The following is a 17,204-nucleotide window of genomic DNA, read 5'->3' as shown; positions in this document are numbered from 1 at the left end:
CTGGATATCTGTGTTGCTCTGGATTTCCAGCATTAGCAGAATCTCTCATGTTTAAAAATCTATTCATTTCTGTTTTATTGTTATTTATTGTGTGTTTACTTTTTCATTGTTTGAATGATTTGTTCTTTTTTTCCACATATTAGGTGTTTGCAGATGTAGTCTCAATGGCTCTTCACATGGCCTTAGATCACCGGGACAGTAAAGGCACTTTGTCAGGATGCTGTTCATTAACTAGAGCTCAGCATTTAATGCCAACATTCCCAAAGTCCTGATCGATAAGGCACCGAACCTGGGCCTCTTACCTCCCTCTGCAACTGGATCCTCGACTTCCTAACCAGAATACCACAATCTGTGCTGTAATATCTTACTGTAATGATTTACTGATTTACTTTTTTCTATGTTATCATGAACTGCATTGTACTGCTGCTGCTAAGTTAACAAATTTAAAAGTTAACATATGTGGTGATATTAAACCCTGTCTTTATTTGGGGGGGGGGGTGTGTATAGAGTTTAAATGGATTCTATTGTGTTTCATTGTTTTGTGGCTGCCTGCAAGGTTGTAAGCAGTAAAAATACAATGATAATAATCAAAATCAGGTTTTTTATCACCGGCATGTGACGTGAAATTTGTTAACTTAGCAGCAGCAGTTCAATGCAATACATAATCTAGCAGAGAGAGAGAAAAAAAATAATAATAAATAAACAAGTAAATCAATTACATAAATAGAATAGTTTTTTTTAAATGTGCAAAAACAGAAATACTGTATATTTAAAAAGTGAGGTAGTGTCCAAAGCTTCAATGTCCATTTAGGAATCAGATGACAGAGGGGAAGAAGTTGTTCCTGAATCGCTGAGTGTGTGCCTTCAGGCTTCTGTATCTCTTGAACTTTGAACTTTGATATACAGTCAATGACCCGGCCTCCAAATCTGTCTGTGGCAATGAATTTCACAGATTCAGCACGCACTGGCTATAGAATTTCCTCCTCATCACTGTTCGAAAAGGACATCCCTTTATTCTGAGGCTGTATGTTACATTGCTCTTGGAATTGGTTAAATGTTAGCACAATATTGTTGGCTGAGGGGCTGTATTGTGCTGTATTGTTCTATGCATTAGACGGCATTGATGCAAGGAGGCTAAGATACAAAGGGTCCTTGCTGTATGACATTGACCTCCAAGTTCTGTTCAATGAAGCCCTGGCTCCCCATATCCTTCGTGTTTTAATTGATCTACCCTATTCAAAAACCATCGAGTCTTCTGTAGCGACTACTCAAACACCACTTAGAGGCTAAGCACGGGACATTAATCCTGTGTGAAGCAGTTCTGATCCAATCCAATAATAAGGTTTCACAGTCAAAGATAGTATTCGATCCTTTAATGAGAAACAAGCAAAACAAACCATCTCAAAGTGAAACTAAAATTAGTGATATAACAAAATAAATAGCTTTCTTCAACATAATTAAACTATTTAAGTGAAGTTAAGCAATTATTGCAAAGATAAGAGGTTAACAAAAAAAGATATTGTTCCAAGCTCACTCTCAGCTCAAAACACTAAATGACTCTAAGACAAAATAATAAATACGTAACTAAAACTCTTCCCCCCCCACCCCCCACTCACGTGACTAACTACCATATGAACACACTACACAAAACAGAATGCAGATAGAAAATAGATGCATGGCTCCTACACCTTCTGTTCTGGCCATACTCGACTGTCTCTCTGTAGCTTGCCCTTCCTGGGGAAGATCAGGCAACATAACAGCCAGATCAAACTCTGCTGGCCCACTCTCCAAAGAAAGCATTTGTTCAGCACTTAAGCCATCTCTGCCTCTCGCAGGAAAGAACCTGCGTTTCCCTAGCACCCTTCTCCTCCGTCGGAGTCCACAGCAGAGCACAGAAAGCGTTGCACATTGAGGTTAACTAGATTACGACTCAAGCATTCCTTTTATTACTTGTAAACAAAGAGAACAGCATGGGTCTCTGTTACCTGCACCGTTCTGAAGTCTGAACAGAAAACTGCCATTTTCAGAGAGAATTGGCTTATCAGTTACAGTTATTAATTATTGTAAATTGTATGAAATTGCTATTTGCAAGATCAATCACCACTCACAATAGAGGTGCTAAAGTCAATAGAAACTGCAAGTAGACAGCAAAGACGTGTTGAAGTTAGTAAAGACAATTCAGGTGTTAAATCATCTGCAGAATCTTGTGTTCATAACTTAATTTTAAATACCATTTATATAGATAATTTCAAAACATAGTGTGAGCTATAAGGAGAGGTTGGACAAGCTTGGGTTGTTTTCTCTGGAGTGGCAGAGGGTAAGGGGAGATCTGATAGAAGTTTATTAGATTACGAGATGCATAGAGTAGACAGTCGGGATCTTTCTCCCAAGGTCAAAATGGCAAATTCTAAGGGGGCATGCATTTAAGGTGAGAGAGGATAGGCTCAAAGGAGATGTGAGGGGCAAGTTTATTATGTCTTTTATATACACACACACACACACACACACACACACACACACACACACACACACACACACACACACACACACACACACACACACACACACACACACACACACACACACACACCCGCTCCTCTCCCCACCCCACCCCACCCCCGCAAGGTGGTGCTAGAGGCAGATCCAATATAGGTGTTGAAAAGATTGGAGAGAGGCAAATGAATACACAGAAAATGGAGGGATACAGACATTGTGTAGTCAGAAGGGATCAGTTTAATTGTGCATTTAATTGCTACTTTAATTATTTTGGCACAACAAGGGGCCTGGTCCTGTGCTGTATGTTCTATGTTTTATAAGTACATTGAGGTAGTACAAGGTAAAAACAATAACGGAATGCAGCGTGAGTGCTACATTTACAGAGAAAGTACAGTGCAGGTAAACAAGATGCAAAGTCATAACAAGGTAGATTGTGAAATATAGAGTTCAGAATTAGATTTAATATCACTGACTTATCTGACATCCTGTGGCAGCAGTACAAAACATAAAATCAATAGAAATTACAAAATAGATTGTGCAAAAGAGGAATAGTGTTTATGAGTTCATGGACTATTCAGAAATATGATAGCATGGAGGGGCAGGGGAAGCGGTTTCTGAATCATTGAGTGTGGGTCTTCAGGCTCCTATACCTCCTCACTTATGGTAGTATTGAGAAGGCTATGTACAAGAGACCATAAGACTGAGGCCAAGAGATCAGAACTAGGCCCCTCAAGTCTGCTCTGCCATTCCAGCATGGAATGATGTCCTTTCAATAATTTTTTTTAAAACAATGGAAAACACAATTGTGGAAACTTACATTTATACAGAAAGAAACTGGAATGGATAACTTACACCTCAGTGAGACTTCCAATCCTGGTTAAGAAAGTTGCCCTCCCTTCAGAGGACTGATGAAAATAATGTCTTTAGAATTGGCCAACAGGCCAAATCGAGCAAGAGGTAACCATGATTTACCAGTTGCTGCCCTAGTCACACCCTTCAGTCCTGCCATCCTCAGCATCAAGCCCATCTCCTGACCAACAATATTCTTGTGACATCATCCACATTATTAACAAAATAAGCAACAACAGTGGCACTAACCCAGACCAACAGACTGCTGGTCAGGCATTACACCTCCAGCAGAAACAACCCCCTGCCAGACAGAAGGTGGCAGGTTTAGATGTCATCAGGCTGCGACAACCTGGTTCAATCTTAGTATTATCATAACCTCTTCACTTTATAGACACTGGAAATTCACAGGTCACAAACAAGAGATAGTCTGTAGATGCTGGAAATCCAAGAACCACACACAAGGTATGCTGGAGGAACATCTATGAAAAAAAAGTACAGTTGATGTTTCGGGCCAAGATCCTTCAGCAGGACTGGAGAAAAAAAGATGCGGAGTACATTTAAAAGGTGGGGGTAGGGAGAGAGAGAAACACTAGGTAAAACCCGGGGGGGGGGGGTGAAGTAAAGAGCTGGGAAGTTGATTGGTGAAAGAGGTACAGGGCTGGAGAAGGGAGAGTCCAATAGGAGGGAACAGAAGGCCATGGAAGAAAGAAAAGGGGTGATGAGAACCAGAGGGAGGCGATGGGCGGGCAAGGAGATAACATGAGAGAGATGAGAGAGGGATATGGGTGATGGGGAATGGTGAAGGGGGGGTGATGAAGTTGGCCCATTATCAGAAGTTCAAGAAATCGAAGTTCATGCCATCAGGTTGGAGGCTACCCAGACGGAATATTAGGTGTTGCTCCTCCAACCTGGCTGTGGCCTCACTACAACAGTGGAGGAGGCCATGGATTGACAGATTGGAATGGGAGTGGAAAGTGGAATTAAAATGGTTGGCCGCTGGGAGATCCCATTTGTCCTGGCGGTTGAAGTGTAGGTGTTCGGCGAAGCGGTCTTCCAATGGGTCTCACCCATATACAGCAGGCCACACCAGGAGCACCAGACACAGTGTATGACCCCAACAGACTCACAGGTGAAGTGTTGCCTCACCTGGAAGGACTGTTGGCGGCCCTGAATGGTGGTGAGGGAGGAGGTTTAGGGGCAGGTGTAGCACTTGTTCCGCTTGCAAGGATAAGTGCCAGGAGGGAGATCCAGTTGGGAGGGACGAATGAACAAGGGAGTTGCATAGGGAGTGATTCTGCAGATGCTGGAAATCTGGAGTAACACACACACACAATACTGGAGAACTCAGCATGCTAGGCAAATTCTATGGAAATGAATAAACAGTTGATGTTTTGGGCCAAGACCCTTCAACAGGACTGGAAAGGAAGGGGAAGATGCCAGAATAAGAAGGTAGGGAGAGGGAAAAGAGAACAAGCTAGAGGTGATAGGTGAAGACATGTGGGTGGCGGGGGGGGGAGATGATAGGTGGAAAAGGCAAAGGGCTGGAGAAATGGCCTCATCATGGTGGAATAGGTAGCCATGGACCAGCACGTCAGAACAGGAATGGGGATAGGTATTAAAATGGTTAACCACCAGGAAAATCTGCTTTTTGGGAATGGAGCAGAGGTGCTCAAAGTGGCCCCCCAATTTCATTTGATCTCACCTCACTTTCGGGGGGTTTTGTCTTCAAACGCTTGAGTTTGTTATGGTCAGGTAAGGTATAGGTTTTAGAGTCAAAGAACACTACAGCAGAGAACCAGGCCCTTCAGCCCATCTAGTCTGTGCTGACCACTAATCAGCCTAGTCCCATCGACCTACACCCAGGCCATAGTATTTAATATGTTGAAATTGACACCATATAAACTATTTAAGCTGGCAGCTCGATCCACAATCTCATCAGAAGCTCCCCCTCACGTTCCCCTTAAACATTTCAGTCTTAACCCATGACTCCAGTTGTAGCCCCACCCAACCTCAGTGGAAAAAGCCTGCTTGCATTTACCCTATATATACCCTTCAGAATTCTGTATACCCCTATTAAATCTCCACTCAATCTTCTACATTTTGTATCCCAGAGCTCTCTCACTGTCGGGACATAACTCCACTGGAGCAATAACATTCCCAATTTTCCTACTTTTCCCATTGGAGGGTCAAGACTTTTGGTTTAAGGTCAGAGGAATGTGCTTTAAAAGGGATCTAAAGGTGAAAGTTCTTCTTTGTGGATATCACAGGTACCAGCCTCCCCTAGACTGAGTGGACCACTCCCCGCTTTTTTTATCACCAGGGCAGAGGGGACATTACTTTAAGGTGCTTGGAGGAAACTATAGGGGAATGTCAGAAATGATTTGTTTTTTTCCCACACAGAGAATGCTGGGTTCATGGAACGCACTACCAGGGGTGGTGGGAGAAGCAGGTACATTAGGGACATTTAAGAGACTCTTTGATAGGCATGTGAAACTGGAAGATTATGGAGGAGGGTAGGGTTCGATTAACCTTAGAGTAGGTTAAAGGGATAGCACAACATTCTGGGCTGAAGAACCTGTACTGTACTGTAGTGTTCATGTTTTCACTGCCTTGGTAAAGCAGCCAATATAAAGACCCCACTTAACCTGGACTTTCTCTCTTCTCCCCCTCCCATTAGACAGAAGATATGAAAATTGGTACGCCTGTACCCTCAGTCTCAAGAACAGCTTCTACCACACTATGCTGACCTTTTCCCTAATCACAGTGGCCATATATTAGGATTGTATCTTCTATATCCTGCCTATTTTTATGAAATGCCTTCTAACGATGAAGCATTTAAACAAAACCCTAGTAGGATAACACATGAGACCTCACCTCACAATCTCCCTCATTTTGGCCTTCAAGATTGGATACTGTGCTGCGCTGGGGTCTGGCCCCTCTGGTCGGTGCTGCCCTCCAGTGTTTGCTCTGTGGAAGACTGTGGTTGCATTTGCGTGAGATGAGAAATTGCTGTGGGTTTCTTCTTACAGAAATGTGGCTCCAAGGCAACACCCATGCATCATCAATCTACAGGCCATGACCCTCAGGGACATGGGCTATATTTTTCTTAATGTTAGACGTTTTGTAACTGTATGTTTTTCTGTTGTCTTAATTATATGTGCTGTGTGCTGTCTGTGACTGTTGGCACTGTGTTTTGCACCTTGGCCCTAGAGTAACGCTGTTTCATTTGACTGTATTCATTTGTATTGTTCAATGACAATTAAACTTGAACTTAAGATAAACACAAGGGATTTTGCAGATGCTGGAAATCCAGAGTAACATGTACAAAATGCTGAAGGAACTCAGCAGGTCAGGCAACATGTACGGAAGTAAAAACAGTTGACGTTTCAGGCCAAGAACCTTCTTCAGGACATGAGAGTATTTAAGACATGTTCAACATTGTTCAATGTAATTTCCAAGTTTCAAGTTCAAGTTCAATTGTCATCTAACCATACATACATACAGCCAAATGAAACAGTGTTACCCTGGGGCCAAAGTGCAAAACACAATACTGACAGTCACACACAGCACAAGACACAGATAACACATATAAGACAGCAGTGAAATACATTCAGACAGAAAAAAATAGTCCAAGTCCCTGAGTCCACGAATGTTGCAGCAGTCAGCAGTCGAACACAATACATCTTGTCTTCTGCTGAGCAAACAGCAGAGGACAGCACCGACTCCGACGTGTACGCTGCGCCACACTGCCTCCAGCTCACCAGTGGAGCTCAACAATAATTGTTACTCCAATGCAGCCCACATAAACACAAATACCATAAAACACACAGAACACAATAATAAAAAAGCACAATATAAATAACTTATATACATTGATTGTGTGTACGTTATTGTACCTTGCACCTCACTGTCTGCCTGCACTGCACTTTCTCTGTAACTGTAACACTTCATTCTGCATTGTTTTTTGTTTTTTAATGTTTGTGTTCTTTATCTAACTGGTTTTTTTTGGTGCTGAATCGGATCCAGAGCAACAATTATTTCATTCTCCTTTACACTTGTGTACTTAAATAATCTTGATCCACTGATATGATGCAAAACAAAGTTTCTCACTGCACATCACTACGTGCCAATAATAAATCAATATACCAATTTAAGAATTTCCTGCAGACGTCCAACTTCCATTAATCCACCTCCAAAACTTCCTTAGATTGCTTCTTTGTTGGTGGAAGTTCGAAGAACCAGTGAGTCACTACCCCCACACACAAAGGGAGGGCACCTCCTCCTTCCCTTTCTCCCATGGTCCACTCCCCTCCCCTATCAGATTCCTTCTTCTCCAGCCCTTTACCATTTCCACCTTTCACCCACCAGCTTCTTACTTCATCCCCCCCCCCACCTGTCATCACTCATCACCTTCCAGCTTGTCCTCCTTCCTCTCCCCCACCCTCTTATTCTGGCATTCTCCCCTTTCCTTTCCATTGCTGATGAAACGCCTCGGCCTGAAACGTCGACTGTTTATTCATTTCCACAGATGCTGCCTGACCTGCTGAGTTCCTCTGGCACTCTGTCTGAGTCGCTCTGGGGGAGCTGAGCAGGTCAAGCAGCATCTATGGAGGGGAGTGAGAAGTCGATATCTGAGGCAAATGAAGGCAACTGTGTGTGGGCTGCCCGCACTGCTCCAGGGAGTAAGCTGGAGTTAGCCTGGTGGTGTGACTCACGGCAGACAGTCTATATCAATTAGCTCAGGAAGTTTAGAGCAGAACCAGCCCCACACTACCAGGTTCAGGAGCAGTTATTACCTCTCAACCATCAGGCTTCTGAACGACCAAACTGATTACACAACATCCGGATTCACTTTTAAGGACTCTAAAACTCATGTTCTCCATGTTTATTGCTTATTTACTTGTTATTATATTTTCTTTTCTTTCTGTATTTGCACAGTTTGTTGGCTTTTGCACACTGGTTGTTTGTCCATATCTGTCGAATGCAGTTTGTCATTGGTCCTATCGTGTTTCTTTGTATTTACTCTGAATGCCCACATGAAAACAAATCTCAAGGTTGTATAGGGTGACATATGTATTTTAATAATAAACTTACTTTGAACTTTTTGAAAACTAGGGGAACTTCCTTCGAGACAAGGCCCATTTTACCAGCGGTGAAATATAGTGAACAGTCAGTGAAGGACAGTTGTGGATAAGATATTTGTTTATTCAGTAACAGAGATTCTGCAGATGCTGGAAATCCAGAGCAAATCACACAGAATGCTGCCAGGAACTCAGCAGGCCAGGAAACATCTATGGGAATGAATAAACAGCCAACATTTTGGACCCAGACCCTTCTTCAGGACTGGACTGGAAGGGGAAGGTACCAGAATCAAAAGGTAGAGACAGATAGCTAGAAGCTGATAGGTGAAGACAGGTGGGTAGGAAAAGTAAAGGGCTGAAAAGAAAGGAATCTGGTAGGAGAGGAGAGTGGACCATAGGAGAAAGGAAAGGAGGAGGAGGGATCCAGGATGAGGTGAGGCCTGAGTGGGGAATAGAAGGAGAGGAGGGGGAGGGAAAAATGTTTATTCAATTATCCGGGAGCCAATGGCAAACATTTAATCACCATATTATTGAAGGTAGTGCACAAGGCAGATCAGGCGGTATCTATGGAGAGGAATAAACAGTCAATGTATCAGGATGAGACCCTTCATTAGGACTTAAAAGGAAGGGGGAAAAAGCCAGAACAAGAAGGTGGGAGGAGGTGAAAGAGTACAACCTGCAGGTTGATGAATTGATTTGAATTGACTTTATTACTTACGTACTTCAAATACATGAGGAGTAAAAATCTTTATGTTACATCACCGTCCAAATGTGCAATGTGCAATTATAGTAATTTATAATAAATAGTATGTACAACAGGATAGCCAATATAACATAGAAATACAATAGCCCTCAGCATGAATTAATCAGTCTGATGGCCTGGTGGAAGAAGCTGTCCCGGAGCCTGTTGGTCTTGGCTTTTATGCTGTGGTACCGTCTGCCGGATGTAGCAGCTGGAACAGTTTGTGGTTGGGGTGACTCGAGTCTCCAATGATCCTTCAGGCCCTTTATACACACCTGTCTTTGAGGGAAATTCACATCTACAGATGCGCTGGGCTGCCCGCACCACTCTCTGCAGAATCCTGCGATTGAGGGAAGTACAGTTCCCATACCAGGCAGTGATGCAGCCAGTCAGGATACTCTCAGTCTCCCCCTATAGAAAGTTCCTAGAATTTGGGGTGCCATACCAAACTTCTTCAACCATCTGAGGTGAAAGAAGCGCTTTCACTAAGTGAGACCAGGTCAGAGGGAGATCCGTGAGTGGGGAACAAGTGGTGTTCAAGCAGATACATTAGGGCAATTTAAGAAACTCTTAGATAGGTTCATGGATAATAGAATTATGGGATGGTTATACAGGAGGAATGGGCAATGGGCCAAAGGCAGGCAGATGAGATGAGCTCCTTGGCCAACACTGCCAGTACGGACCAGATGTGCTGCAGGGCTTGTTTCCAAGTTTTATGAGTCTGTGACTCTACACTAGTGGCCACTTTATTAGGTACACATGTATACCTGCTCGTTAATGCAAATATCTAATCAGCCAATCATGTGGCAGCAACTCAATGCATAAAAACATGCAGACATGGTCAAGAGGTTCAGTTATCATTCAAACCAAACATCAGACTGGGAAGAAATGTGATCTAAGTGACTTTGACCATGGAATGATTGTTGGTGCCAGACAGGGTGGTTTGAGTATCTTAGAAACTGCTGGTCTCCTGGGATTTTCACTCACAACAATCTCCAGGAAAACAAAGAAAGATCTACGAAGCAGCAAGTTCTGCAGATAAAAACGCCTTGTCAATGAGAGAGGTCAGAGGAGAATGGCCAGACTGGTTCAAGCTGACAGGAAGGCGACAGCAACTCAAATAACCGCACGTTACAACAGTGGAGTGCAGAAGAGACCATAAGATATAGGAGCAGAAATAGCCCATTCGGTCCATCGAGTCTGCTCCACCATTCAATCATGGGCTGATCCAATTCTTCCAGTCATCCCCACTCCCCTGCCTTCTCCCCATACCCTTTGATGCCCTGGCTAATCAAGAACCTATCTATCTCTGCCTTAAATGCACCCAATGACTTCACCTCCACAGCCGTTCGTGGCAACAAATTCCACAGATTCACCACCGTCTGACCAAAGTGATTTCTCCGCATCTCTGTTCTAAATGGACGTCCTTCAATCCTGAAGTCATGCCCTCTTGTCCTAGACTCCCCTACCATGGGAAATAACTTTGCCATATCTAATCTGTTCAGGCCTTTTAACATTTAGAATGTTTCTATCAGATCCTCCCTCATTCTCCTGAACTCCAGGGAATACAGTTCAAGAGCTGCCAGACATTCCTTATATGGTAAACCTTTCATTTCTGGAATCATTCTCGTGAATCTTCTCTGAACCCTCTCCAATGTCAGTATATCCTTTCTAAAATAAGGAGCCCAAAACTGCACACAATGCTCCAAGTGTGGTCTCACGAGTGCCTTACAGAACCTCAACATCACATCCCTGCTCTTATATTCTATACCTCTAGAAATGAATACCAACATTGCATTCACCTTCTTCACCGCTGTCTCAACCTGGAGGTTAACCTTTAGGGTATCATGCACAAGGACTCCCAAGTCCCTTTGCATCTCTGCATTTTGAATTTTCTCCCCATCTAAATAATATTCTGCCCGTTTATTTCTTTCACCAAAGTGCATGACCATACACTTTCCAACATTGTATTTCATTTGCCACTTCTTTGCCCATTCCCCTAAACTATGTAAGTCTCTCTGCAGGTTCTCTGTTTCCTCTACACTACCTGCTCCTCCACCTATCTTTGTATCATTGGCAAATTTAGCCACAAATCCATTAATACCGTAGTCCAAATCATTGACATACATCGTAAAAAGCAGCGGTCCCAACACCGACCCCTGTGGAACTCCACTGGGGTAACCGGCAGCCAGCCAGAATAGGATCCCTTTATCCACACTCTCTGTTTTCTGTTGATCAGTCAATGCTCCACCCATGCTAGTAACTTCCCTGTAATTCCATGGGCTCTTATCTTGCTAAGCAGCCTCATGTGCAGCACCTTGTCAAAGGCCTTCTGAAAATCTATGTACACCACATCCACTGCATCTCCTTTATCTATGCGTGTAATTTCCTCAAAAAATTACAGTAGGTTAGTCAAGCAAGATTTTCCTTTCAGAAAACCATGCTGGCTTTGGCTTATCTTGTCATGTGCCTCCAGGTATTCCATAATCTCATTCCCAACTATCGATTCCAACAACTTCTCAACCACTAATGTCAGACTAACAGGTCTATAGTTTCCTTTCTGTTGCCTCCCACCCTTCTTAAATAGCCGAGTAACACTTGCAACAAGAGCACCTATGAAAGTACAATACGTTGAACCTTGAAGTGGATGGGCTACAACAGAAGACCGTGAACTTACACTCAGTAGCCACTTTATTAAGTACAGGAGGTATCTAGTAAAATGGCCACTCAGTGTATATATGACTATAGGCTAATCCTTGACTGCTACCTCAGCTGAGTGACAGTGACCAAAGGACAGTAAAGAGCAGCAACACCCACATCTTGTGAATAAGTAAATTCTAAAAATATTGTGATGACAATTCGCATCTTCTCAAACTGGAAGATTTGCTCAACCATAAACCCTGGTTTGTCCAGAGACCCCTATACTTAACTTAAATACATAATTACACAAGTGATTAAAAATAGCCTATTAGGTCAGAAAATACCCCGCTGCCTTCTAAGGACTGGTCGTCTTAATTCCGGTGACAGAGTCATACAACTTGGAAGCAGGCCATTCAACCCAACTCGTCCGTGCCAACTTAGTTTATTATTCAACACTTTTTTTTGTAACTCCAAAACATAAAGCTAATCGGAAAAAAAACACAGAGCTGGTGATAAAGCATCTACTTTGTTCTTACTTTAGTGAGGCACATATTTATGACGTAGTGGGGTAATGACGTTTACCATTCATATTCTTTTACATGCAACCCATAATCAATTATGTAAACAACAAATATGATTAATCAAACCTTTTATTCAAATATTACTTAAGTATTAAAAAACACAACAAAGCCCACACATGTATACAGCTATAGAGGTGTGCAAGATAATGAGAGGCATTGATTGTGTGGATAGTCAGAGGCTTTTTCCCAGGGGCTGAAATGGCTAGCATGAGAGGGCACAGTTTTAAGGTGCTTGGGAGTAGGTACAGAGGAGATGTCAGAGGTAAGTTTTTTTACGCAGAGAGTGGTGAGTGCGTGGAATGGGCTGCCGGTGGTGGTGGTGGAGGTGGATATGATAGGGTCTTTTAAGAGACTCCTGGATGGCTACATGGAGCTTAGAAAAATAGAGAGCTGTGGGTAAAGCCTAGGTAGTTCTAAGGTAGGGACATGTTTGGCACAGCTTCATGGGCCAAAGGGCCTGTAATGTGCTGTAGGTTTTCTATGTTTAAACAAAACAATGTTCCTCAGGGAGCAAGGTGCAAAACATATATTACATACTACACATAAAATAATATTAACAGATAATAAAAAGGTATTCTGTAGAAGTACAAGTTGACAGAAAGTGCATACAAGATATATAGTTAAATACACAACAGTATAACTCTACTGGCGCTATCGTGAATGATGTGTACTGGGTGGTAGCAGGGTGTTCAGAAGTCTCACAGCCTGGGGGGGCGGGGGGCGGCAGGTGGGGAGGGGGAAGAAGCTGCTACCCAACCTAACAGTCCATCTTCTTATACTGTGGTACCTTCTGCCCGATGGTAGGAGATCAAATAGATTGTGATTCTGATGGAAGGGGTCATTGACAATGCTGAGGGCTCTGCGAACGTGTTACCCAGTGAGTTCGTGCCATCTGCCTGCCTTTGGCCCACAGCCCTCTAAACCCCTCCTATCCCTATACATACCTCGGTGATTTTTACACGTCGCTAATGTCCTGCCTCAACCATTGTCTCTGGCAGCTCATTCCAAATGCTCACCACGCTTGCATAAAGAAGCTGTCCCTGATGTCCCTTTTCAATGTCTCACCTCTGCACTCTTGTTTTTAAGCAACACCCTCCCTGGGAAAAAAAAGACGATCAGTTTTCACCCTGTCTGTGCTCCTCATGGTCTTATACGTCTCTGTCAGGTCACCCCTCAATCCCCTACGTTCCATGTAACCTCGCCTTGTAACTCGGCCTCCAAGTCCAGGAAACCTTCTGCCTCTGGGCATCCCAACTTATCCAAGCTGACCCATCTATATTGATCCTGCTTATTGACTTTCTCTGCTCTGGTGATGTGTTCCTCTGGATGTATATTAAATGTTGAAAGGCCTAGGTGGTATAGATGTGGAAAGAACGTTTTCTATATTGTGCGAGTCTCAGTGGGGAGGGCACAGCCCCAGACGTACATTTAGAACTGAGATGAGGAGGAATTTCTTTAGCCAGAGACTGATGTATCTGTGGAATTCATTGCCACAGATGGCTATGGAGCCCAAGTTTTTGGGTATACTTAAAGCAGAGGTTGATAGGTTCTTGATTGGTAAGGCTGTTAAAGGGTATAAGGAGAAGGCAGGAGAATTCTCTATACAATCCTGTTATCCATATAAATTAGTTAAGAACTACCAAATTAAACATCTGCCTTCACAACATCTGCATCACTATGGGGAAACTGTCATCCAGCACCCTGGTGAATCTCCTCTGCAGTGACAGGTACAAGAAGCTGGAGGAACTCAGCAGGTCAGGCAGCATCTATGGAGAGGAAGAAACAGTGGAGTTTTCAGGTCGGGACCCTTGAGAAGGGTCTCATTCGGAAATGTCGATTGTTTATTCATTTCCATAGATTTTGTCTGCCCTGCTAATTCCTCCAGCATTTTGTGTGTGTTGCTCTGGATTTCCAGCATCTGCAGAATCTCTTGTGTTTATGAATCTCTTGGAGACCACACACACACACACACACACACACACACACACACACACACACACACACACACACACACACACACACACACACACACACACACACACACACACACACACACACACACACACACACACACACACACACACACACACACACACTTCATCTACTCTCGCAAACGGTCTGAAGCGAATTTGCAGAAACCAGGGCATTTCATCGAGGGAAAGGCAGTACAGTTACCGGTTGTATGCAAGTCCCCAAATCCCAACAATTCTTTCCTGCCCCGTTTCTACCCGCTGCCATCTCGTGTTACCCTCAGAACTCCCCTGGTCAGCAAACCGTCCAACACGGGTTTAACCCAGGGGGAAATGGACGGTGTGCTGCCGTCCCCACCCTCGTCAACACGGAAGTTGAGCGGCCGCCTTTCTCCCCGCCCCCTCCCATTATGTATGTGAGGCGGCCGGTTTCCTGGTTACCGGGAACCGGAGCAGCACCAGAAAGCGGCACACACTGAAACCGTACAAAGAACAACGTTCCTTTCACCCTTTCGGAGAATGGAGGAGGGGGGAGAGAGGAGGAGGAGTTGGGGACGGGAGAGGAGCGTGGGGTGGAGAAAGGAGGAGGAGGATCGGGGAGGTGTAGGTGAGGAGTGGGGGTCCGTCAGAGTGGAGGATGGGGGAGATTGAGAAGATGGAGAGATGAAGGGGGAGGAGAGCACCACTGGTAATGTTTTTATTGATCATCAACCAGTGAAATAGACCGGACAGGAAAGCAAGCCGCCCGCCGGCTGTTTCAGCCTGTGTCGAATGAGCTGGATCGCAAATACAATCACCGTGCTCTTAGCAAGGTTACAATCACCTTGTTAAAATATTGCATTAAACATCCCTGCACAGATTCCCTGTGATATTTCTGTTACAATGTTATAGATAGCTCCGCTGTTGATACAACGTGTCGCATTAACCCGATACGTTGTTACTGCTTCCCAGCGTTACAATGAATTGGCAGGAGTCTCTATGCCTTACCGCCGTTGGAGATGCCGGTTCCGCTCCCGCTCTCTTCGCTCCGGCGCCCGGTTACTACCCGCTCAGAAGGCGCATCAACACAAGCGCTATAACCGAGAGCCCCGCCCGGATACAATCGTCTCCTGCACGCCTTCCCTGCGTATTGGATTCCCTGCTTATTTGATCATAGCGGTCCCAAACGGCTCCTGAATCAATGGGCGGAATACTGGCGGAGCTTGGAGCTTCGGGAAGGGCGGGACTATTCTGAAAGTCCAACCCTGGCCCGCTGTGGTCTGCAGGCTTGCCTCCTCAACGCCCTGTCCTTGCCCTTGCGTGTTACGTGGGTCACGGGTAGCAAGTGGGCGAATATTCCCTCGCATAAACGCCAGAAATTACGTGTAATGCGTTCGCCCTGTAATACTAAGGAGGTGGGAGGTGAGTTAGCCCAGCTCTCGCAATTTAAATATTTCTGAATAGACAATGAGTCAACACTATTTTGCCCTCTTTCAAATATATATAGATTTGTAGTATTTTATATAATGCACTGTAATGCTGCCTCATACAACACATTTTACGATATATGTCAGTGATAATAAACCTGATTCTGAATCTGCCCCACCCGGAGTTGGCAAGTTGAAGCCCCTCCCATTCAGATAGGTCTCCCACCCCAGGACAGGCCGTCTCCGGGCTCTCAGGCTTGCAGACATCTGACCTTCCACTCCAACTGGGACTCGCCGGTCACAGGACATCCCAGCTCCCTTATTTAGTCAGATCAGTCAGTGGACGACGTTAGGGCGTCAGACCAGGGCTTTATTTCCTGCAATGAAGGATGCTGAGGGACGGCCTTAAGGTGCTCCTTTGGCTGGGGTCAACCGTGAATGTTAGGTCGCGGCTTTCTCTGTAAAACGCGAGCCAAGGCAGCGTTGCCCATGTGGCGAGCTCCCCTCTCCACGCAGCTGAGGAACGGCAGGAGCTGCCAGGAGGGATTCCATCTCCGGACTTTTCCTCGGGGTTTATTCCCCATGAGCGGGTATAGCCGCAAGGTAGCAGAGATTTAAGATCAGAGTTTCCCTTCTAGATGAGCCCTATCTGCCGGAGGTGACTTAATCGTCATCACTATGTGCCCTGTGGTATGACGTGGCGATCATGATCTTGGCCACGATTGTTGTTGGCAAACTTTTCTACAGAAGTGCTTTGCCATTGCCTTCTTCTGGACAGTGTATTTACAAGAGGGGCAACCCCAGCCATTATCAATACTCTTCAGAGATTGTCTGCCTGGTGTCAGTGGTCACATAACCAGGGCTTGTGATGTGTACCAGCTGCTCATATGACCATCCACCACTGGCTCCCATGGCTTTACACCACCCTGATAGGGGGGGAGGGCCCGGAGCTAAGCTAAGGTGCTACACCTTGTCCAAGGGCGACCTGCAGGCTAGCAGAGGGAAGGAGCACCTTACACCTCCTTTAGTAAACAGGTATCTCCACACTCCACACAGGCAACCCAGCAGCGTATATAAAATCATGAGTTCAAAGTTGAAAGTAAAATTAATTATCAGAGTACATACGTGTCACCACATACAACCCTGAGATCCCTTTTCTGCGGGCATGCTTAGCAAGTCTAAGGAACAGTAACAGTAAGCAGGATCAATAGACAACAAACTGTGCAACTGCAGAAATAAATAAATAGCAATAAATAAAGAGGAAATAACAAGATAGAGTCTGTAAATGAGTGTAGTTAGTTTGAGGGGTAGTAACTGTTCTCGAACCTAGTGGTGTGAGTCCTGAGGCACCTGTACTGTCTAACTGATGGCAGTGGTGTGAAAAGAGCATGACCTGGATACTGAGGATCTCTAATGATGGATGCTGCTTTTCTATGGCA

General features: G+C 44.5%; 1 protein-coding gene across 3 annotated transcripts in view; it reads right to left on the bottom strand.

Moving 5' to 3' along the window:
• Positions 1 to 15,651, bottom strand: part of ttll7 (tubulin tyrosine ligase-like family, member 7) — a 200,870-nt gene extending 185,219 nt beyond the window's left edge. For all 3 annotated transcript variants that reach the window (XM_073062543.1, XM_073062544.1, XM_073062545.1), the window contains exon 1: positions 15,347 to 15,651. The gene's annotated coding sequence lies outside the window, so the exon portion shown is untranslated. The remainder of the gene's footprint in view (positions 1 to 15,346) is intronic.
• Positions 15,652 to 17,204: the final 1,553 nt, after the last annotated feature.

This window comes from Hemitrygon akajei, chromosome 12, assembly GCF_048418815.1.
Source record: "Hemitrygon akajei chromosome 12, sHemAka1.3, whole genome shotgun sequence".
NCBI classification, from domain to species: Eukaryota; Metazoa; Chordata; class Chondrichthyes; order Myliobatiformes; family Dasyatidae; genus Hemitrygon; species Hemitrygon akajei.
Note: the sequence above shows the minus strand (reverse complement) of the source record. Positions and strands in the feature narration are given on the sequence as shown.